This window comes from Dermacentor variabilis, chromosome 6 (assembly GCF_050947875.1).
Source record: "Dermacentor variabilis isolate Ectoservices chromosome 6, ASM5094787v1, whole genome shotgun sequence".
NCBI lineage: Eukaryota > Metazoa > Arthropoda > Arachnida > Ixodida > Ixodidae > Dermacentor > Dermacentor variabilis.
Window position 1 is genome coordinate 25,822,425 of NC_134573.1, and position 24,427 is coordinate 25,846,851.

Sequence of the window (24,427 nt, forward strand, 5' to 3'; positions counted from 1 at the left end):
ATTACGAGCCTGAAACACGACGGTAAAGCTTAGACTGGAAACACTCGAATTCACCACGCCCGAAGAAAGCAAAGGTCATCATTTCCGCCGGAAAGGTGTTGTTGACCTTTTTTTCAATCGTCAGGGACCATTACGGATAAAATTTGTTAAGTCTTGAGAGACTATCAATTGTTTCCGATACTGTGAAACGCCGAACGGCTGCGTGTTGCAATCAAGAGCAAACGATGTGGAAAATTGACGAATGGGTCATCTTGTTCCACGACAATGCCCGTCCCCACATCGCTGATGTATTTAATACAAAACTGGCAACGTTCAAGTAGGAAACGCTGCAACATCCGCCACAGAGCCCAGACCTTTCGCCTTGCGACATCCACATTTTGGGGCAACCGAAAAAAAAACAGCTCAAGGGAACCGCATTCGTGTCGGAAGATGACGTGAAAGAGTCAGTTGCAAACTTTTTGAAGCAGCAACCCAAGGAATTTTATGAGACCGGCATCATGCGACTCCTTAGTCAATGGTACAAACGTCTAAATGCTCATGGAGACTACTTTTAAATAAAGTATTCTGTTTGTCATTTATTCGCATTGGCTCACTTTGATTTGACTCGCCCTCGTATATTTTGCAGAACTCCTGCTTTTTATACGTGCTCTCTGTAGCGACTATAATTTCGGTGCAATTACTCACGATACACGAAAGGTGACAGCTGATCCTCCGTAATACATTGGTACAAATGCCAGCATCATTGATATTTTGCACTGGCCGTTGCATACGTACGTGAATGTAAACACGGTTCTTGAAGGACAAAGTTTCATTACCATATTTGTCCTCAACTTGTTCATTTCATGGCCTTTACATTTTTCATATCAGCGGCATGCACTGATCTGCTGGTTTCGAGCTGATATAGTTGTAAAGTTCGTGTGATATTTTCTTTACTTGTTAAATAGACAAAAAACATGGAAGCATTGATATCAGTTACTTTGGACACAATTTTTGGCACATACGAGTGTATTCTTTTATGAAGAATGAGATATTTTACTTGTTTTGACAGTGCATAGCGTTCAAGAATTCGTTTGCAGCATATTTGGCAATGGCAATGCAATTATTATTCATGTATTTGATCCCTCGACAAATTGGTTAAAAGGAATCTTTAGCTCGGGCCCCACTCCGACGCGGCCCATTCAAAGACATGTGAAACGCAGAAACGCTTTTCTGAGATAACCTCCGGATCTCTTTTAATGAAATTTGTTGCATTTCAGAGATAAAATTAAATTGTAGTATCTGTTGGAAGCGGAATTTCGATTTAGGGCCTGAATTTTGTTTAAAATATTTAGAAAACTTTGAAAGTTCGAAAAAGATAGGAGCACGACGTTTACAAACTAAGAGCTCTGCATCAAGAAAAGATATCGCGGTTCTGTCAACGGCATCTATCATAACAGTCAAAGCGGACAAATTTGGTATGTCAATTTGTATCTTACATGAATTGGTTACGTTGTATCCAAGGATTCTGCAAAATCCGTGTTTCCATAATACTAATTTTTTTAGACTCATGTGTAACATATCAATTTTGTCCGCTGTGGATGTGCTATTATATGAAATTCACAGAATTGCGATATAATTTTTCATTGTTGAGTTGCAGAGTTTTAAACTTGATAGTTTTGTTTTCTGAATATTTGCGATTTTGGCCAATTTTGAATAAACACTTGACCACCTAAATGAAAAATTCGAAGCCAGCAGTCACTAGAACTCCCACCCCTCAAGTTTCTTTTTTTAAATGCAACAAACTTCGTCAAAATTGGTGCAGTGGTTGCCGAGAAGCACGAATTCCCCTTCTACATGTATTTAGATAGGAGTATCCGAGCTAAAGCTTCCTCTTAAGGAGGATGCCGAGCTGCAACGTAAGCCCCTCCCCCCCCCCTCCCCCCTGAACAAAATTTCTGGCTACGCTACTGTAGCAAAGTATGACACAACTACACGAAGACAAATTATTGCCGAATAAATTCGTGTAATGGCCACACACATTTAAGAGTCGCATCCACAACTTGACAGCCAATATTAAAAAAAAAAGAACATCCAGCGAGAAGCAATCGCGTTCGGTGCACTGATTCCGAACACGCTCCACTGCGAATTTTCGCGCGTCGCTACTAGATGGCGAGAGAAGGCGATCGCGGATGTTTACGGCAGATTTCATGCACGTACAGTTGGACAATCGTCCACTATCAGAACTCAAAGCTTGAAGTCAGTAATCCCACAGAACATCCACATTAAGGGCCTTACTCGCGTTATTAAGGTTCCTGCGGTCTACGGGGCTTCACGATAGACTGTAAGAACGCCGCCCCCTACCGCTCTGTAGTGTAGGCGATGTCATCATCATCATAATCAGCCTGGTTACGCCCACTGCAGGGCAAAGGCCTCTCCCATACTTCTCCAACTACCCCGGTCATGTACTAATTGTGGCCATGTTGTCCCTGCAAACTTCCTAATCTCATCCGCCCACTTAACTTTCTTCCGTCTTCTGCTACGCTTCCCTTCCCTTGGAATCCAGTCTGTAACCCTTAATGGCCATCGGTTATCTTTCCTCCTCATTACATGTCCTGCCCATGCCCATTTCTTTTTCTTGATTTCAACTGAGATGTCATTAACTCGCGTTTGTTCCCTCATCCAATCTGCTCTTTTCTTATCCGTTAACGTTACACCCATCATTCTTCTTTCCATGGCTCGTTGCCTCGTCCTGAATTTAAGTAGAACCCTTTTCGTAAGCCTACAGGCTTCTGCCCCGTACGTGAGTACTGGTAAGACAGAGCTGTTATACACTTATCTCTTGAGGGATAATGGCAACCTGCTGTTCATGATTTGAGAATGCCCGCCAAACGCACCCCAGCCCATTCTTATTCTTCTGATTATTTCAGTCTCATTATCAGGATCTGCGGTCACTACCTGTCCTAAGTAGATGTATTCTCTTACCACTTGCAGTGCCTCGCTACCTATCGTGAACTGGTGTTCTCTTCCGGGACTGTTAAACATTACTTTAGTTTTCTGCAGATAAATTTTTAGACCTGCCCTTCTGCTTTGCCTCTCCAGGTCAGTGAGCATGCATTGAAATTGGTCCCCTGAGTTACTTAGCATGGCAATATCATCAGCGAATATCAAGTTACCGAGGTATTCGCCATTAACTTTTATCCCCAATTCTTCCCAATCCAGGTCTCTGAATACCTCCTGTAAACACACTGTGAATAGCATTGGAGAGCTCGTATCTCCCTGCCTGACACCTTTCTTTATTGGGATTTTTTTTGCTTTCTTTATGGAGGACTACGGTGGCTGTGGAGCCGCTATAGATATCTTTCAGTATACTTACATACGGCTCGTCTACACCCTGATTCCGCAATGCCTCCATGACTGCTGAGGTTTTGATTGAATCAAACGCTGTCTCGTAATCAATGAAAGCTATATATAAGGGTTGGTTATATTCCGCACATTTGTAGGCGGTGTGCTCGTCTCTATTTCTCTCTATCTCCCCCTTCCGCTCTCTTTCTCTTTTTATCCCTCTTCGCCCTGCCCCCCGTGCAGGGTAGCCAACCGGAAATGCCTCTGGTTAACCTCCCTGCCTTTCTATGCATCCTTTTCTCTCTCGCTCTCATACAGGTTAGATAAAAAGGCCCGGTCCCATGTAAGGCTTATCAAAACTGTGACAAGTGTGGCCCTTACACGAGTCTGTACGTTAGTCCTATCGGCCATGAATATTGTAGTAAACATTTACTTACTAATTAAAATAACAGGCATAATGTACTGCACTGACCATGTAAACCTGTAAATATCTCACTGGATGACCACGAGCACTCGCTGTCACAACGCTGACATTGTGAAGAACGCCGGCAAAGGGGAGTGGCGGGGGGCGGTTCGTACAGCCGCGATATTCACCGCGACTCCGCAAATTAAATTCATCATCATCATCTCCCTATTTTTATGTCCACTACACAAGGCGGTCTCTGTCAGCGATATCTCCAATTTGCACTCTCTCTGAACTTAGACTACGCCACTTAGAGCACTAGGGACGCGAAAGACAACCCACAAATTTCGAAGACAACCGTAAACGAAGACAACGCGCATGAAGTTAGCGGCCATCCCTGCTCGCCCTTATCATTGCACCCACGAATGATTACCGACATTTAGATATGGCCCGCAGGCCACGTAAACGTCGGCCGCGCACAGTCACTCGCAGCTACGGCCGGGATAGAGGGGAAGACGCGCGCTCTCCTCCCCAAGCGCGCGTTTGGCAACGAGAGCTCCAACTAACCCGAATAATGAGAGCTTGGGAAGGTAATGCCCATCAAGCCGCCGTCCTTTTCGTCTCACTCTTACACGGTTTTTCACGCATCCGTGATGTATGGGCCGCTCATTCATATGGTTTTTTTGTCTTTATGCGGAACATCAAGGCAGCGACGAGAAACAAAACGACAAAAAGAAAACATGCGTCCAGCTCGCCTCTACCGTGCCTGCCGAGCTCGCAGCGTGCACCGGCTACACGAGCGCCAACGACAAAGCCAACAGTGGGCACGTCGCTCACCGGTGCTTTGCCAGAACCCGCCTGACGTTCAGAAAGAGGCGTATTTTCCGTGTCGTATATGAGCGCCAGCGGAAGCATAACACTAGGCGCTCAGTGAGACAGCGCACGCGAAGAGAGCAGCCAGCTCGGATTGCAAACTTGAAGCCGGCACAGACGATTGCGTCCGAAAGAAAGCGCGCCACCCGCGTTCGGGCGCACGGACAGCCGAGCTCAGCTGCCACAAACTGAAACACAACGCGCACCTAACTCAGTGATTTGGCGTAATTCACTGATTCGCAAAATTTTACCCTCTCGCTTTGATGGAGGGGTGTGCTTTCGTGAGCGTTGCGTGCCGATAAGTCTTGGTAAAACAAATACGTTGGGAGCTATCGCATAGCTCTGACCCGTTCTGTGCCAGTACGCCGGTTTTACAGAGAGTGCTCAGAGGTATTCAGTTGGCAAAAGTTATCACGTGCTAATACAAAGAGGCAGTGAGGCAAGCTTCAGGGAAGTGAGGCAAGCTTCAAGCAAACATCCTGGCTTAGAAAACAACTCAAAAAGAATACAAAGGAATGAAAATCGGTGCACAATCGCAGAAACAGGGTGAGGCCTTTTGGCTACGCAATGACGTTTGGTTGCGCAATTTGTAAAGCTCCCTAGTCAACGCTGTGCATTTACCTTAACTTTATTCCTTATATGCTTCATCAGCTGCTAAATAATCAAGTCCATGCCGTTCCTACTTGCTCTCGTATCCTATTGCGCTTTCGAGATATCGCTGTCTCTTATTACTTAATGATTATATTCGCTAATATGGTTGCTTATTTGTGCTCTTGATAATTTTTTACCCTCTAAAGCTTTATTCCGATGCTGGGAAATAAATGAAACCACTGGCATAAACCATGCTTTGACAAGTAATTCAATCATTGCTTTACGGAGTCACATTGACTTACGCTAATAATTTTAGTCATAAGTTGTGTTTAGAAATTCTTAAATATTGTGTAATTTCTATACATGTTATGTCTTCACAAGTGGCCTTTCTCCAGGAAACTATTTCTTGATTGTATCCATGTCTATTTAAGCTTTAAGAAGGCGTTACCTGGCTTTCTTCTTTAGTGTGTATTTGTGCGACCTAATACTCCCAAAACGCATATATCAATTCCTAACGTGTTTACCTGAATCCGCTTGCCGCATGGTTCATCCGAGAGACGCCAGTCTCTTGGTGGTGCGAGGGGACTCAGGCTGTGAAACTGAACTGTCTCCTACTATGAGGTCTTGTAACTACTTGTATAAGGTCGTCACTTCACTGAACAATTCTTTTAGGCCACACAAAAGTTTCTTCTGTGCAACTGTTATTATTTTTATTATTTATTTATTATTTATGGGTGTGGCTCGGAAAACTAATCGGGCCCCAGTCCCCCCCACCCCGGGCCCCTCCCTGGGAAAATGAAAACTTTCCGCCAATACTCAGGACCATGGGTGAAAATAAATGGGCGGCTAAAGTGCACACGTATCCATGGCTAGAAAGTGGAGGAAGAGGTCACGAAAGTTGGCAACCAAGTAGAGGTTAACTAAAAGTGTAAATAGAAAATGAGGAGTCATCCGAAAGAAACTGTGAGAAATTAGAAAGGAAAATGTGTGCGATAACACGAAGGAAGGTTCTTTGCTAGTTCAGGCTCGAACTGGTTGCCTAAGGACAAAAACATGCCGGAGCAAATATTCGCAACTAGATGATACTTGTGTATGCTGCAGCAAAAATCCGGAGGCCACCAAGCGCATCCTAATGGAATGCGAAGGGATTCACCCAATGAGACCCGTTGGTAGCGTACGCCTTCAAGAAGCGCTTGAATTTAAAGTGGACACCAACTGGTCAGCAGTCGAGATAAGCAAGAGATGTTTAGAGTATTAGTGGAAAAAAAATTCATCGACGATCAGACATTCCCCAATGTGAAATTTGAGAGCAGCCCTATGCGTGTTTTCATTTCGCGATGCATAGGCTAGCGCGTACAATCGACCTCGTGCGGCACGTTGCAAACGGCACGACTGCCTCGCTAAGCTGGGGACCGCGAGAACCAGCACGTGGGACGAGCGCGCGGGTGGCGCGTGGGCACGATTTACAGTCGTCGACAAACTTCCAGCCGCCATCTCTTACCCGCCACACTACGCTTCTCACACTTTTGCCATACCCTCCCCCCGTGTCGTAGTAGGAGCTGCGTGGACGCATGTTGGGGTAATCGCAGCGCTGCCTTTAGTGCTGTACGGAGGAAAGTGTCCATCTGGTGCATCTTGGTCTGAGTCAGGTTATGACAGAGGAGGTGGTAGGTTAATCTGCTAATTATGAGGGCTTGCACGATTCGGAGTACATCTTCAAGTCTTTGTCGGCCGCTTGTAATGAGCTTTATCATGTGCGTTACTTAGGTGATTTGTTGGCGGAGTATGTTTAGGGTATGTGTGGCATTCCCGTTGTGTTGTATGTGAAGGCCTAGTACACGTAGTCTGTCTACCTTTGGAATAACGTTGCCATTGAAATGCAATATGATTGCTGGTGGAATATCGGTCTTATTGCGTTTATTTTCATGCAAGCAGGAGCTCCGACTTCTCATTTGCGCAGGTGAATCCTCCGGCTGTTGCATACTCTTGTATAATATTTACTTCTTCCTGTAGCGCGTCTTGAATGGAGCCGTCCGACCCTGTAGTCACCCGGATTGTTACATCATCGGCGTACAGAGCGTGCTGCACGTTCGCAAGTTTGTCGAGGAACAGTGGCAGCTTTGCCATAGCCACGTTGAACATGATGGGTGAGAGAACCGAACCCTGGGGAGTCCCTCTTCCGGAAAGGTTTATGATATCTGACCGAATATCACCTAGGCCGATGGTGGCTGTGCGGTCAGATAAGAAGGCTCGGGCAAAATCATAGATGTGTTTTCAATATCGGGAGGATGCAAGATTGTTTAGAATGAGGTCATGGGAGACGTTATCGAAGGCCCCTTTGAGGTCCAACGCCAGAATGGCTCTCGTTTGAACTTTACTCGGACCATCCATAACATCCTCCTTAAGTTGTAGGAGTGTGTCCTGCGCAGACAGACCTGGTCGATAGCCGAATAAGGTATTGGGGAAGAATTGGTTCGCTTCGAGATGAGGCTGGAGGCGCATTATAACTACGGGCTCGAAGAGTTTGCCAATACACGAAGTAAGGGAAATGGGTCTGACATTTTGGAGGAACAATGGTTTCCCGGGTTTCTGAATTAAGGTAATATCGGCGTGTCGCCATTAATGTGGAAGCGTTCCGTTTTTCCAATTGTCTTTGTAGTATGCAGTGAGTTGCCATATGGTCTGATCGTTGAGGTTGCGTAGTAGTGCATAGTGAATGCCGTATGCTCCGAGCGCCGTGTTACATCTTATGCCGTGTAGGGCTGCCTTCACTTCTGTCTCTGTAATATCGTCGTCCAATTGGGTTTCTTCCTCATGTGGATAGTCTTCGTAATCCGGTCGGTGACCTGTAGCAATGTATTTATGTTGCCATGTTTGGAGAAGACCGTCATCATCCATTTATTCTTTGTGGGTGATAGTGCGCACGGTGTTGATTGTGTGCGTTCTTGCGTGCGTTGGGTTGAGCAGTGCTCTGAGGAGGGACCATGTTTTAGAAGTACTTAGTCGGCCATTAAAGCGGTGGCAGAGGTTGTGCCAATTGTTATTAATGAGGCTGGTGACGTATTCTTCAGCTTCTGCTCTGATCCGATTGATTTTTTATTTCAGCCTACGCTGGTGCCGCTGCCTCTTCCATCGTTTGGTCAGGCGTCTTCGAGCATCGCGGAGATGGAGTAGCAGTTTCTCCACATCCGGTGTCTCCGTTGTTGCAGTAAGTTGCTTAGTGCAGCTTTAAAACCTGCTTGCAGCTGTTGTGTCCACTCACGTAGATGTGGTCGTGTTGTTGAGATTTGGTGCTATTGCTCCGGAAAGCGTTCCAGTTCGTTATTTTAATTGTACGTTCTGGGCTGCGTATGGGCCCCAGTTGGACTTATGTGGTTAGAATGCTATTGTCCCTGCCTAGATTCTCCATTACGTTGTTCCAGGAGCATTGAGTCAACCCCTTGACGATTGTTAGGTCAGGGCAGGTATCCCTGCTTATGCTGTTACCCATTCTGGTTGGTGTGTAAGGTTCTGTCCGCAGAGTTAATCGATCAAGACTCATGGTATGGGCTAGATGTCGGCCTTTTGGAGCTTCTGTTTAGTAACCCCAGGCTGGGTGGGACGCATTGAAATCTCTCAGGATAATCAATTTTTTGGCTTGTTTGCTGGCGGCCGAAAAAAGTTGTCTGAAATCGTCTCGTCGCAATTTAGGTGCACTGTAGATATTAAACAAAAACAAGGTCGTTTGAAATCGATTCCTGGGTACAACTTCTAAGAGCACATGCGGAATATTGGAGCTGTCGTGCGTGTGCTCAATCACTGTGATTTGTTTGGGCACAAGGGTGGCAACTAGTGGTGGTTTGGTGGTGCCATGCTTGTCGGTGTACGCATTGTATCCAGTGAGTGTGGGAGTGCAATGTACTCCTTGAAGTGCTATGCCATCAGTTGGGTGAGGCTGCGTGGCTAGGAACTGTGTGAGGGAGCCCCTCGTCCTTCGGTACCCTCTACAATTCCATTGCCACACCCGGAAGGAGGTGGTAGCGTCTCTCTTAGGTTTGCTGTCCATGATTGGCTGATACGGCGTCGCTGGTGAGGGCAGGTGTTGTTGTACGAGCCGGATGGTATAAGGGTGGGACCTTCTTGGTTCTCGAGTGGCGTTAGTGTCATGTGGAAGTGAGTCGTTTTGATGGCTGAAAGTTGAGCTGCAATTGCACTGATGAATTGTTTCATGTCAGTCATGGCTTGTTGTATGATCTGTTGTAGCATGTGCTTGACATCAGCCATGATCTATTCCTTGATTTTTTGCATCTCCGCTCTCAAAACAGTCGCCCTTTCCTCTATCATTTTGCACACTTCTTCTTTGGTGCAGGAATTGTGAGGTAGTTTCTCAGGTGCGAGTGTGGGTGCCTGGGTGAGTGAAAGCGCCTCTGTGGGAGACCGTTTCTTTTGTATGTTTGTTTGCAGTGCGGACGGAGGTTAAGGAAGGGAGGAGGAAAGAGGGGGAAACTGCGCTGACCAAATCACCTCTGTAACCTTTCTGGTGTGATGGTCGAGCGTTTTTGTCGACGCGGCCTGAGGTTCTTTCGGTAGCTGTCTCGGCTACGTCAAGCTGCGGCTCCCAGATCGGCTTCGACCACGAGGTTGCTTCTGGTCCTTGGACGGCCTGCGGCCCCTGGACCTACTGCGACTTTGGGACTGTCTGTATCCCCGGGGTCGGTAGCGGGGAGGACCACGTGTTGGATCAGTGGTCGTAGGTGCCACAACGTTGAAGGTCGTCATCTTTCTGGACTTCTTGTCGTGCTGGAGTTGCTGCTCCGCCTTTTCTGCTGCTCTCGGAACACGTGGCTCTTTTTAAAGAGTTTTCGTTGCCACTGCACATCGGGAGTCAGTGGCGAGTTGCTCACCACCACAATGAAAACATTTCAACGTGTAATCATGTCCTCCGGAGGAGTTTGATGTGCCGCACGCAGCACACCGGGGTTTATCCAGGGATGGACAAACATCCGCTCGATGACCCGTGGAGAGGCACACGCAGCGCAGCTGCTGTCGGGGTTTATTAATGTAGTATGGGTATTCTGCTCCGTAGTAGTAGATGTACCAGGGAACCCGAATGCCAGAGAACGTGATGATGGCCGTGGCTGAATTTCCCATCATTCTTGCATGCAGGACCTGAGCCATCGGGGATCGGATGTTTGTCATCATCGTTGTCGGCATGGTATTCTTTGCTATGCCGGAGCTGTCTCCTTTGCATAAGGCTTCCGGAGCAGCCACATAGGTCTGAACCTTGTACTGCTTGTTTTCCAGACATGAAACTTGATCAGCTGCAGTCTTGCCGCTAGTTCTTCGTCCGGTTTGCCGACCACTGCGACGTTCTGCTCTTGGCGTAGGCGGATGGTTACCTGGCGGAGCGTGCTCGCGTTTATTTTAGCTGCCATGCCTGTAGCTCTAGAGTGCTGGCGCCACTCACCGAGATTCAGTCCTTCTCCCGGTCGGAAGACCACTTTCAAGTCGTCGATCGGTAGCAGGGGCAGCTGCGGGCTCTTGCGACATGTCAGAGGTAGGCGGCCCTGCTTTGTAGGTTCAGTGTTGGGTGGCAAGCTCGAAGTAGCTTGGACCTGTTTCTTGCGCTTTCGCGCCACGAGAAACCAAGTCCCGTCTTCGTTGTCTTGACTCGGCTCTTGATCAGCAGTGGCGGCTGGTGTGGTTTCGTCCAATGCTGCGGCTGGTAGGGTGTCTCGGGCGCCATTTTCACGGCAGCAGTGCAGTGGGCATGAGCGGCAAGCGATGCTGCCACGCCGTAATCGCGGCGCCTAAGTTAGGCCTAGCGCTGCGGCCTGATCGCCTCGAAATGTCCTAGGGCCGAGGTCTCACCGGATCTGGGAAATCTTGGTCTCAAGAGAGAGAGAGAGAAAACATTTATTTGGACCATCTAGGGCGTTGCTCTTGAGGTCGAGTGGGTGGTGTCCTCATTCCAGGACTCCGCTGGCCACGGCTGCTCGACGTACTTGCTGCACGACAGCTTCTTGTCCCGCCAAGGTATCGCCGGTCAGCTGTACCTCCTACCGCAGAAATGATGTGCTAGGCGTCTTTAAGTGTTGAGGTTTGCCCCCGCACCCCCACGAGATGTGAAAGTGTGTAGAGCGTGTGCCGCTTCACCAGGGGCAGATGCCGCGATATGTTTGTGAATACATTTTGCTGTATCTGTGTAGGTTTGGGAATGTGTTAGTCGGAATAAATCTGAGAGCTACTGCCTCTTCATTGCTGAGCTTTCTGTGAGGGATAGGATAAATACTGCGGTTGAGACGATGGATCTCGAGTCGGTCGCAGTAATTGGATGGCAGGGGCGCGAAGGTGGGGATTGATGAGACGATTGGTTTTGCCCCGCTCGGTTGATTAGCGCTCGAGCTAAGGCTTTCACCCTTTCGTTTCCCTCCAGTCCCGCGTGACCCGGCGTCCACGTGATTTGACGGCATTCTCTCAGCTTCGGGCCTAGGATCTGAGCCGCCAGCGGCGGTGTTCGTCCTTTGGTAAAGTTACGGTAGGCCTGTTGCGAGCCAGTAACAACATGAACTTCTCTGCCTACCTTGTCTTGTTGCTTTATTACTAGCGCCGCTTCTGTGGCCTCTGCCGCAGCTGGGGTCTCTGCCCCGACGGAGGCCGCGGGGGCCAAGAAGTTGCCTCTCCCGTTCAGAAAAAGATTCCAGACGTTAAGATCCGTTGACTGGGGGTGGTAAGCACGTTGTAGAAACAAAAGATCTGCTGTGCGGTGTTCCAAGAGCACGAGCCCATTCGGAGTGCCTCCTTCACGCGCGGTCTTCTTCTTGAGGAAGAGGAAAATGAAACGGGGCGGTGACAAATAGTCACCCAGCCTGCTTGAGTTACTCAGGTATGCCGCACATGCTTTTCGTTCTTGCACTTTTGTATACATTTCTTGAGGAAGAGGAAAATGATTCAAGAAATATATGCAGAAATGCTATAACGAAAAGCCTGTGCGGCATACCTGAGTAACTCAAGCAGGCTGGGTAACTATTTGTCACCGCCCCGTTTCAAACGGGATGCCAAGAAATCATCGTCATCATCATAATCTAAATGACAAAACGCCCGTGTCCCGTGCATTCGCGCCACGTTGAAGATCCCCTGGCAGTGAAGGTTAATGTGTAGTCCTCCACTTATCTCAATCAAATAGTGGTTATGACACGTAAAACCCCAGAATTCAGATTTATTTATTTATTTATTTATTTATTTATTTATTTATTTATTTATGCGAAAGCCCTAAATGACTCCTGAGGCGGAAAATCCGATATTGTTGTTGTGGACGTGACCACGCTATGAACCAAAATGGCTACGAGCCGTCGACCTTTGGTGTGAGTCGAACTCACGACCTTTAGTGTTACTTAAGTTAGGGCAGAGTTAAAGGTTACATCTGCTACACAAATAACTTGCCTTAATCAATTATGCTCTTTGTGTTCATTTCTAGTAATATGTCCACAGACTGAGAAGCTTGCCGATCTGGGCGGTGGCCTGTTGGGGTGCCTGTTTGCCAATAAGTGCCTGTTTATACCTTTTATACCTGTTGCTATGTGTGTCATAACTTGGTTCCCAGTCGATGTACAGTCGAACCCCCTTATAACAACATTCAAGTGCCAAGAAAATTTCATTCGTATCACCAATCATTCCTATAACCGGATTGCACAAAATAAAACACAAAGAACAAACATCAAAACATTTTAAATAGAAAGAAATACAGTTGAGCCCACATATAGCATAACTGGTTTTAACAATACTCAGATTTTTGTTGGCTATGTGATTCCTTTAGTGTTCCATTTGTAGCTATGTTATTGAGGCGGTGGCGTGGAGCAGACGTAGAAGATCTAGCTTCTAATCTGACGGTTGCAAGTGAACCCTCCTCCAGTTCACTACATTTCCAGGCTCGGAGTGTGTTGTGCCATATCACGTGCCTATTATAGAGGCGACAGGAGCTCCCACTTCTCTGCGACGAATCAAGCATTCGACATGGGGGGGGGGCGTCAAGAAGCACCCAACCATCTCCGCGACGAATCAAGAATTTGACGCCGGTGACGTGAGCACCCGCCCCGCCTAGTTCCTGCCGACGAGGAGTGGCCAAAGGGATTTAAGGGAAAACCGGCCCACTGTGAAGTGAGAGAGTCGCCTCCAGCCGCCCAGTCGGTCTGATGCGCTCTTACAGCTACATGTACGCTATCATACACTATCTGTAAATATTTTGTAGTTTTTCGTTTCTTCTTCGTCTGCGGAAAGACTCCATCTCTCGTCCTCCACCCCGAAGTCACAATAGTGGATGGCAAGCTATGGGATTCGAAGCAAGATAACGCCCGCTACACCGCTCAGGGCAGGGAGATATCATATCTCCAATGCTATTCACAGCGTGTTTACAGGAGGTATTCAGAGACCTGGATTGGGAAGAATTGGGGATAAAAGTTAATGGAGAATACCTTAGTAACTTGCGATTCGCTGATGACATTGCCTTACTTAGTAACTCAGGGGACCAACTGCAATGCATGCTCACTGACCTGGAGAGGCAAAGCAGAAGAGTGGGTCTAAAAATTAATCTGCAGAAAACTAAAGTAATGCTTAACAGTCTCGGGAGAAAACAGCAATTTACAATAGGCAGCGATGCACTGGAAGTCGTAAGGGAATACATCTACTTAGGGCAGGTAGTGACGGCGGATCCGGATCATGAGACGGAAATAATCAGAAGAATAAGAATGGGCTGGGGTGTGTTTGGCAGGCATTCCCAAATCATGGACAGCAGGTTGCCATTATCCCTCAAGAGAAAAGTATATAATAGCTGTGTCTTACCAGTACTCACCTACGGGGCAGAAACCTGGAGGCTTACTAAAAGGGTTCTACTCAAATTGAGGACGACACAACGAGCTATGGAAAGAAGAATGATAGGTGTAACGTTAAGGGATAAGAAACGAGCAGATTGGGTGAGGGAACAAACGCGAGTTAATGACATCTTAGTTGAAATCAAGAAAAAGAAATGGGCATGGGCAGGACATATAATGAGGAGGGAAGATAACCGATGGTCATTAAGGGCTACGGACTGGATCCCAAGGGAAGGGAAGCGTAGCAGGGGGCGGCAGAAAGTTAGGTGGGCGGATGAGATTAAGAAGTTTGCAGGGACGGCATGGCCACAATTAGTACATGACCGGGGTTGTTGGAGAAGTATGGGAGAGGCCTTTGCCCTGCAGTGGGCGTAACCAGGCTGATGATGATGATGACGATGATGACACCGCTCCACGGCGGCTACGAAATCGACCGGCGTCAGCTACATTGGAGGGTTGCGGGCCCGACGTTTGCCTTTCGCATCGCCAAAGCTCTGTCGCACACGTAAATAGAGAGTTTTAGTTTAGGGGACGCAAGCGTCTTGCGTACGCAGGAACTAGGGGCGATGGTACTGCGCATGCGCAGAGCCAAACGTAGGGGTCCGCGCATGCGCAGTAGCGTAGCCCCTAGTTCTTGCGTACGCAAGCTGCTTGCGTCCCCTAAACTAAAGCTCTCTAATGCTAAGCAGCATTTCTCAAGTATTCTGAAACGGTTGTAGTGGCCAGTTTTGTCTTAGTTTGCTTAAGTCCTTGCACAGATTTCCAGCTTCGGAAGCAAAGCTAATTTAGAGGCAAAACCGGAGACGAGTCAACAGATGGCGATGGAGAAGCTCGGGATACAGGACCTTCTTCATGTTTGTCACGAGGTGGGCATTTCGGTTGCCGCGGCAAGGCGAAAGCAAGCCGTTCTGGACGTTATGAGGGCACAAGAGGCAACTGAGGAGGAAGTCGAAGAGGTTTGGGGAGGAATTCTTGAGAGGAGAAGCGAGAAAAAAATGCGCGGCAAGGCAGAAGAAAAAAAGGGGGGCGAGAAGGCAGGGGGACAGAAAAGACGCGAGGAGGCAGAGGAGAATAAGAGGCACGAAGAACGAGATCATACTCTTAAAATGAGAGAACTGGAAATAGATCAAAGTCGAATCAGCTCCGCGCCTTCAAGTCCCCTTTGCTGTGAAGACGATACGCCGAAACTGGGAATGCAGGACATGATGCTACCGTACAGCATAGGCGGTGATATCGCACTTTCTCTCGTGAATTTCGAACGTAGGTGTGAAAAGATTGGGCTGAACCTAAGCCTTTGGTGTCAAAAACTTATTTCATTTGTCCAAGGAGAGGCCGCGGATGTTCTCGCACGCTTGCCTAAAGAAGACTGCGAGAAGTATAGAAAGGTAAAAGCCGCGCATCTTCGCAAATACCGCCTCTCTCGAGACATTTCGACAGCGGCTTAGACAGGCAAAAAGGGGCAGCGAGTGGCACACTGAGGTCGCTTACGAATTAAAGTATAACTTAGAAGTGTCGCTCAAAAGTGCAGAAGTGTATGGCAACCACGACAAAGTGCTTGAATGCATAACACTGGAGCAGTCTTACCGAGTTCTTTCAGAAGTTAGACTTTGGCTACAGGACAGGCTCCCAGAGGTAGACCTACAGAAGGCAGCGCAGCTCGCGGAGGAAGATTACACGCGTCGGAACTTCCGAGAAAAACCGATTCAGGAAGATGAGCTAGAAAAAAAAAGACTATTGTGTAAAACGGTTTTCGCCTCGCAGACCAATTTTGTCGAATAACAAATCATCTACGAGCGACGAGCTCAGCAAAGGAGTATCCACTAAGGCTGAGTTGGCGAGGGAAGCGCTAGCAGAGACAGCCCAGTCGGCTGGGACTGCTAAAGCTAAGGCAGACGTAGAGCGCGAGTTCGAGGCCCGGAGATCAATTATCTGCTTCCGTTGCAACAAAGAAGGCCATATTCCCTCAAATTGCAAGGAGCAAATCGCGTTCGCCAGCATTAGCCAGTCAGAAGAAAATCTGAGGCTGCTCGAGCCATATATGCAGGATGCCATGGTAAACGGGAAAATTTGCAGGACACTTCGCGATTCAGCCACCACCATGGATGTTACTCATCCGTCCTGTATTTCTCCTGGGGACTATACAGGGGAATGCGCCTGGATCAGACAAGTCGCAGAAAAGCAGAGGGCATGCTTGCCAGTTGCCAGGGTAACCCTCGAGGGCATTTTTGGAAGGTTGAAAACAGAGGCAGCTGTGAGTCCAAGTTTACCCGAACACTTTCCTTATCATTTTTTCGAACAAATCACAGCAGCTTTTAAAAAAGGAGGACCGGTCGTTCTCTAGCAGTGTCGCCTGCATCGCATTAACGCGATCGCGCTCACGCGATCGCGTGAGCACGTGAAAGAAACGTGAAAAAATCTGGAAAGCTCATCTTGAAACGAGAAAACTGACCATGTAAGGTCCTCACAGCGGCAGCCTAGGCCGGGTGATATGGCTGGTTAAAAGCAGAGAACTCAGGCTTGTGACGGATCAATTACCGGATCAGAGACAGCGGGTGAGCCTTTCGAGAGTCGGGGAGAACGGGGAGCCTAGGGCTGAAGTGGAAAATTCACTGGTTAGTCTCGCAACCCTTTGCTGGGAGCAGCTTAGTAGGGTTGACCTAGAGGCCCCTATCGCGGCACAGAAAAGTGACCCTCCGCTAAATGTGCTGCAGGGTAATGTGAATGAAGGAGTGGCCCTAAAGAACATCTCGTTCTACACTGGGTCAGGTCTTAAGTACCGGAAATATCAGGATTCCAAGGGCCGGACATACAACCAACTACTCGCGCCAGAAAAGTACCGACCACAGCTTTTAGAGTTAATGCATGGGAATTTTTGGGCGGGTAACCTCGGTATCAATAAAAAAAAGGCTAGGCTAGCGCAAGATTTCTATTGGCCACGATGCAGGAAAGAGGTTGAAACACTTGTCCGTTCATGCAACGTGTGTCAGCGAGTTGGTGAATCCAACGACAAGTGGAAGGCCCCAATGAAATTAGTGCCCATTATCAGAGGTGGTTATACCGTTTGTTTTCATGGAGTTTGGTCTGGCGTTGTGGAGAGCATTGGGAGGATGCTCACTTTCGTCGAAGTGGTTGGCGTTGATTTTCGGTCACTCCGTAAGCTTTATCAGATCAAAGCAAAAACCAGCGGACGAAAGGGCGGCCAAGCAATTTTTTAACCCCGTCAAGGACGTCACTTAGTCCGCACATCGCATACGTCGAACTGCGTCGAACAGCTCGACTTCTGGATGTATTATCTGGCGGCGTGGCTGCTGTTGTGCCATACCGCGTGCCTATCAACGAGGCGACGGGAGCTGCCACAATGTGTGCCTATCATCGAGGCGACGGGAGCCCCCACTTCTCCGCGACGGATCAATAATTCGACAATGGGAAGGGGGACGTCAAGAAGTACCCAGCCATCTCCGCGACGAATGAAGAATTCGATGCGGGTGACGTCAGCACCCGCCCCACGTGGTTCCTGCCGACGAGGAGTCGCCAAAGGGATTTAAGAAAGAACCGGCCCATTGTGAAGAGAGAGAGTCGCCTCTAGCCGCCCAGTTTTTCTGATGCGCTCTTACAGCTTCATGTACGCTATCATACACTATCTGTAAATATTTTATAAAATGTTTCATTTTCTCTTCGTCTGCGGAGAGAGTCCGTCTCTGGTCCTCCACCCTGAAGTCACAAGGGACGCCTGACCCCGGCAAAAATACCGAGAGCCAGTGGGGCTATACTAGCCTAGGTGCAGCCAAATTAGGACGGCCCACTAAGCTTCAACAAAGACACTCCCTCACCAGGACAGGAATTGGCCTCCCTGGTGCATTATTTGGCCACTACCTCCCTCATGACTCCTACAATCAACCCATGGCTCTCAGTCCCCAGCGGCTGGTCCCAGCGGGGCACCTGGCCAAGGAGACGATCAGACTTGCGTCATGGCAGAAGCTGCTAAGAATCTCCGTCCCTGTACAGGCCGCTACTGTAAAGTGAACCTGGCAACGTTCAACACACGAACCTTCTCGAGTGAAGCTAGCTTAGCAGGACCCTTTGAGGAACTGCCAGGAAGTGTTTGGGTTATCAGTGGCCATAGTGAGGTTAGAACTGGTGAGACTTATACAGTACTGACTAATGGCCACGTGCTCTGCAATAGTGGACTTGCAGATAAGAAGCAGTACGGAGTAGGATTCCTAATACATGAGGACATAGCGGGTGACATTGACAAATTCGACAGTGCTGATTAGAGGGTAGCAGTAGTCGTAATAAAACTTATAAGAAGCATAGATTAAAGGTAGTAGAAGACTAAGCCCTAACCTCCCAGCCCCTTCAAAAGCAGCTTGCTGATGAACTACTCCTTCAGTGGGCATGCGAGCAGCACTCGTTGCACTATGCCTCATGCGCAACTTTTCTTCGCTCCACAGGTGCGTAACAATTTGACCCTGTATGCTAAACGGAGTGATAATCGCTCACTTTTGCTGCTCCCATGCCCACTTGTCTTATATGCTACTATGTGTGATAGTCTCGACGTGGCGCTGTTGTTGTTGCAATGCGGTGATGTCGAGGAAAACTCGGGGCCTCCAAGGGTGCAGAGGTCGGCTCAAGATGACTCTGCCTCGAGTAGTCTTCCCGAATCCCAGTCTGATCAAATGGGTACAGTGCTATTAATGCTAAAAGACATAAAGAAGTCGACAGTCGAGCTTACTAAAGGTCAGTCCGAGTTGAAATCAGATATGAAGGATGTGAAAGCCAGCCAAAACGCAATCGAAGGGAAGCTAACTGATATTTTCCGCCGTCTTGAATCACTTGAGAATAAATCTGAAGCCCTAGACACATTTTGCAAAGATATCGCCATACTTCAAGAGAGCGCTGAACGGTCAAAAAAGCAGCAGGTCACCATAGTCTCGCGCTTAGACGACTTGGAAGACAGATCAAGGCGGAATAACTTGGTTTTTCACGGCATACCCGATTCCCATGAGTCATGGCTGCAAACTGAACAAAAAACCGTGGATGCCCTGTCGTCAGCTATGGGAAATGACTTGCCACCAAACTCAGTTGAACGGGCGCATCGAATCGGGACTTTTTCAAACACAATATGTCGTCCGGTTATAATGAAACTAACAAACTTCAAAATTAAGGAGAGCATACTTTCGTCGCGCAGCCAACTTAAAAATAGTAACATTTCAGTAACTGAGGACATCTCGCCTGCGACAAGGCTCGCTCGAAAAAAGCTTCTCGAATTTGGTAAAAACCAGCCTAATTCCCCCTCATTCAAACTACGTTTTAACAAGCTTTTCATTGATAATCAATGTTTTATGTATGATTCAACAACTGACAGCGTTAAGCAAGTTAAAAGTAGTGTTCCAGATCACGCAAGCGCACCTGACAATCTGCGTCATCATCCTGCTACATAGCAATGCGCAAAGGGCAATGGCGTATCTTTAACACCACAAGTCTCCGTGCTTGTTGCAAACGCTAGAAGTGTGCTTCGCAAACGCGTGGAACTAGAATCGCTCATTGATAGCTGTAATGCTGGTATCATTGCATTAACAGAAACGTGGCTACAACCCCATGTGCAAGATTGTGAAATTTTTGACTTGTCTCGATTTCATACCTTCCGTTGCGATCGCATTTATCTCAAAGGCGGAGGCGTACTACTCGCTATTTCAAAATCCCTGCAAGATGATCAAGTCCACTTATACTGTAACCTGGAAGTTGTGTGCGCGTGCGTCGATATCGGTTACCGTAAAATTACGATTGTTGTCTGCTACCGCGCTCCATCCTACCCATCCACTTTCACCACTGAGCTTCACGATGTGCTTAACACCCTTACTTCGCGGCATCCTTCGAACCCCATTATATTATTGGGGCATTTAAATTTCCCCAACATATGCTGGACTACTGAACCTCCGCACTGTTATCCATTTTCTTCGCAAAGTAACGACTTTCTTGATCTCTGCTCTTTGTTTTCCCTAACACAATTAATATTAGAACCAACGAGGATCTCAGAAAGCGCTGCTAACCTCCTTGACTTAATATTATGCTCTCATCCTGACATAGTTACCAATGTTTCATGCTTACCGGCCTTAAACGATCACCTGAGTCTTTCTTTCAACATATCTTCTGTGATAAAACCAATTGTTGAAAAAAAAATAATTTACCACTACGATAGGGCGAACTTTCCCGATATTAATATTCATCTAGCTAATTTTCTTGATCCTTTCCTAAGCCAATTTGATGATCGCACGGTTGATGAGAACTGGACTGTTTTCAAAAATAAGATACATGAGCTCACCGACAAGTTTATTCCATCAAGCGTACTATCCTGCAATGTTAACAAACCCTGGTTCAATTCCAAGTTAAAAAGGCTTTCAAACCGAAAAAAACGACTCTATCGAATAGTCAATAAAAGTTCACTGGCATCGAAATGGGACGCTTATAAGGAGGCAAACAGTACTTACACAGAAGCTATTAAACTTGCCAAAAAGACATTCCAAGTACACACTTTGCCCACAATGCTTGCGAATGACCCTAAAAAGTTTTGGCGTGTTATCAACCCTTCCAAAGATAATTCAATCACGTTGATTGATTCCAATGCTTCACCGGTACCCGAAGATGCATGTCCCCATATCCTTAACTCTGTGTTCTGTAACAACTTTATCGTATGTAGTAACCCTGTGCTTCCAACTCTCGAGTCTTGCAATTACCCACCTACGGACTTTATTATCATTGAACCTCTTGGGGTCGAAAATGTAATTAAAGGTCTCAAGTTGTCATCAAGTCCTGGTGCTGATTTGGTTAACGCGAAATTCCTGAAAAATACTGTTGTTTATTCATCTGTTCTGCTTTCGAAAATTTTTCAGCAATCCTTAGATACCGATCGGCTACCTGCAGATTGGAAGGTCGGGAAGGTGGTCCCACTTCATAAGTCCGATAGCAAACATTCGCCACTCAACTACCGCCCCATTTCCCTCACAAGCATTCCTTGCAAGGTTCTTGAACATATTCTGTACTCACATTTAGCAAAGCACTTACACAATAATTCATTTTTTACAAAAGCACAACACGGTTTCCGAAAAAACTTGTCATGTGAAACCCAACTTCTTTCTTTTACTCACAGCCTTCATCTTATTCTCGACAGAAGTTCTTTCGCAGACTGTGTTTTCTTTGATTTCGCCAAGGCCTTCGACCAAGTGTGCCATAAATTACTTCTATTTAAACTTAGTGAACTTAATCTTGATCCTCACCTGTTTGCATGGCTTGAACATTTTCTCTTTAATCGGTCACAGTATGTTGTGTTAAATAATCATATGTCCCCATCTAATCCTGTAGACTCTGGTGTGCCCCAAGGATCAGTTATAGGCCCTCTTTTTTAATTTAGATTAACGATTTACCCAATGACGTTTGTTCTAATATTTAAGTTTTCGCAGATGACTGTGTTATCCTCCGTGAAATCTCGGACAAATATGATCACAAATTCTTACAAGACGATATAAACGCTATCTCTAACTGGTGTGACGTATGGTTAATGCTACTTAACGTAAGTAAATGTAAATGTATGCGTGTAACTCGCAGCCAGATTCCTCCACCGAACTATTACCTTAATGATACTCCCCTGGAGGTCGTAACCTCCTATAAATACCTAGGCGTCCATATAACCTCGTCACTTTCCTGGTCGTTGCACATCGACAACGTCATTAACAATACTAATCGCATGCTAGGTTATCTTCGCCGAAACTTTTCTTCTGCTCCTACATCATTAAAGTTAATTCTATACAAAACGCTTATTAGGAGTAAAATGGAGTACGCCTCATCCATCTGGGACCCGCACTTCGAAACCCTTACTCAATCACTTGAACTAATCCAAAACAATGCCGTACGTTTCATTCATAGCAATTACAGCCGTACATCAAGCGTAACGGCCATGAAAAACTATTTGCTGCTTCCTCCTTTCGCAGCCCGGCGTAAGTGCTTTCGCCTTGCTTTATTTCATAAATTATATTTCCACAATTCGTACCTACGCGATAATCTAATATCACCTCCTACCTACATTTCCTCTCGCATCGACCATAGCCATAAGGTTGGAATCATTCAGTGCCGCACCAGAACCTGTAACGAATCATTCATTCCTAGGACCTCTCAGGAATGGAACCACCTTCCCGGCGCAGTTGTCGCAATCAAGGACAACTCAAAGTTTCGTTCGGCCTTATCAGACATCATTACTCCCGGATGCAATTAACTAATCACATTTGTTGTTTATGGCTACTTTATTTATTTACTTGTGTATGTTTTTTTTACCCACTCCCCTCTGTAATACTTCGGTCTTGAGGGTACAATAAAATAAAATAAATAAAATGATGATGATGAAGTAGATCAGTTTTACGAAGATGATGAATTAGCGATGAGAAAAGTGCAAACTCACTATACTCTACTCATGGCTGACTCCAATGAAAATGGAGGGGAAAGCAGGATGGTTGACAAGCAATTGAAAACTACGGCATCGATTCTAGGAATACAAGAGGAGAGATGTTGGTAGAATTCGCAGAAAGGAATAAGCTGCGTATAATGAGCACACGCACACGCAAGGGTGTGCGTGTGTGGTGCAATACAAATGCGTGACCTCTAGCAACGAGGGGGGGGGGGGATCACCCGTTTCCTCGCCCCTTATTAAAAGAGGTGCGGGTGTGGGAGGAGCCGGGATACAATTGGGTGAACTTTACTGGATCGTCATTAATATCTGCCGTTCCCCAACACAGGGAACTAGGGAAAGAAGTTATTCAAGCGCAACTTTTAGACCAAGCTAAGCAGTCTAGAAGCTGAGCCTACAATCTGCTGAGAAGCGTCAAGGAGCTAGTGCCGTCCAATATCGCCTGGGCCGCCTAGCCGCGTCTTAACTGGGAGTCCCTAGCTGACGTAGGAGACGACAAACCAACGTCTGCAACGAAGCTCCCGGTAGTTCCCCTCAAGTTAGCTCAACCTGCTGGAGGGAAGACGTCAGACCTATACTCCCGGGAAACCCAGCCCAGCAATCGCATGCACTGCAACGAGATCGGCTTCCCAGCGTTCTTCGGGAAAGCTCTACCGTTGACTCTGCACTTTAGGGACTTGTTGTTGCTGCCCGGCCATGCGTGTGCTATCATTTGTTTCCTTTTGAACTCTGTTCAGTTGACCACCGTTAAGTGTGTTTTGTGTCGTGTTAACTTCTGTGTTTACTGTTAACTGTTCGTTGTAATTCTTTTGTCTTTATCATTGATATAGATTAAGTGCATGTCTGTTAGTGTTCCTGCGTTTTGTGTGTGCGTGTCGTTTGAATTGTGTGTCGTTGTCAGTCTACAAATGTTTTTTTTTTCTCTCTCTTTCTCCCGACTCTGACTCCTTGGCTGCGTTCGCTTGAGTACAGAACGACCAACCAGCTTGTTTACCCCATTGACGACTTCGCGCTGACGGCGAACGGGTGACAAGCCACGACATTAGCTATGAGAGACATTCCATTTTACATGGAAGAAAAATCTTGGTAATTGGCGTCAACATGTTATCCGCGTTAAAAAGGCACGGCTCAGAGAAGCTGTCATTATGATTGTGATTACTCTGGTGAGTTGTTCTATTCAAATGTGGCGACGTTAATAATGTGCAAAAGAAAGAGTTATGCGTGCATTTCTTATGAAAAAGGTTGCTGCTACTTTCACCGCTCTCTGAAACAGGCCTCCATAAAACGAATTGCTCATGGCTGCTAACACGACGGCACGTCATGTAGAGTATTTACATAGTTAATTAACAAATATCGTACTACCAATCACCTGAAAGAAAGGTTTCGTGGTTAAGACCAAGAGAGAATCAATTGCAAACGTTGAAATGTTTCATGGTGGCCCTCAGTAGCCCTTATCCACAATATGGCACACCCCTCACGCAACGGCAGCAACCGACTGTCGGTATAGCGAGGCACCCATTGTTCGCGAAACCCATCAGTTGACTACAACTTCGACTTGAAACCATAAAGCAGCTTTTTACAGCGCCAATTGGAATGCCTAAAATATTCTCAAGGTACTACAGCGCAGCTTAGGTTGCCTACAAAAGGAAAATTCAAGCGCCTTCGACCTCACCATGTATCGATCCAGCGTTGTTTAATTATACAAACGGAGAACTATTCCCTTCGTAGGCATATAAAAGAGAACCTCGCAAACCTTCATAAAGAAAACACCACAAACCTTACATATTTCACTTGATTTTTGACCCTCTACCGGGGAATTATGATATCTTCTATATGTCCCATACCACTAATGATTGACGCTTCGGCTTCTTTCTCGCCGCATCCATATGGTTCAAGGAGCATATTTCACTAAAAAAATTTGGGCCGAGCAGCCTGAGT